Source organism: Sesamum indicum, linkage group LG13 (genome assembly GCF_000512975.1).
Source record: "Sesamum indicum cultivar Zhongzhi No. 13 linkage group LG13, S_indicum_v1.0, whole genome shotgun sequence".
In the NCBI taxonomy this organism is placed as follows: domain Eukaryota; kingdom Viridiplantae; phylum Streptophyta; class Magnoliopsida; order Lamiales; family Pedaliaceae; genus Sesamum; species Sesamum indicum.
The window spans coordinates 1,791,858-1,792,209 of NC_026157.1; positions in this window are offsets into that span (position 1 = coordinate 1,791,858).

A 352-nucleotide genomic window follows, 5' to 3' on the forward strand; every position below is an offset into this window, starting at 1 on the left:
AGACAACCACGCCAAATGAACACTTTGATTTTATTTGGCAGCCTAACCTGCCAAAGTTTGCGCCACTAGGAGTGTTCGTTTTGACGAAGAGAGATAGGTAATTTGAAATATACCATGGCATAAGTTGGCACCGCCTGTATAACAGCCTTAATAAGTACCTCCTTTCCAATTTGAGAGAGAAGGTTCTCATTCCAACATGTGATCTTGGGCCAAATGCTATCGCGGGTCGTAGCAAAGAGGTCTCGCTTAGAACGAGAAACGCTGGATGGGAGTCCTAAGTATAACTCCCATCTTATTTTCTCGTTGGATGGTTAAATCAACTGTAATGGCCTAGAACGTATCCTCCTTAGTG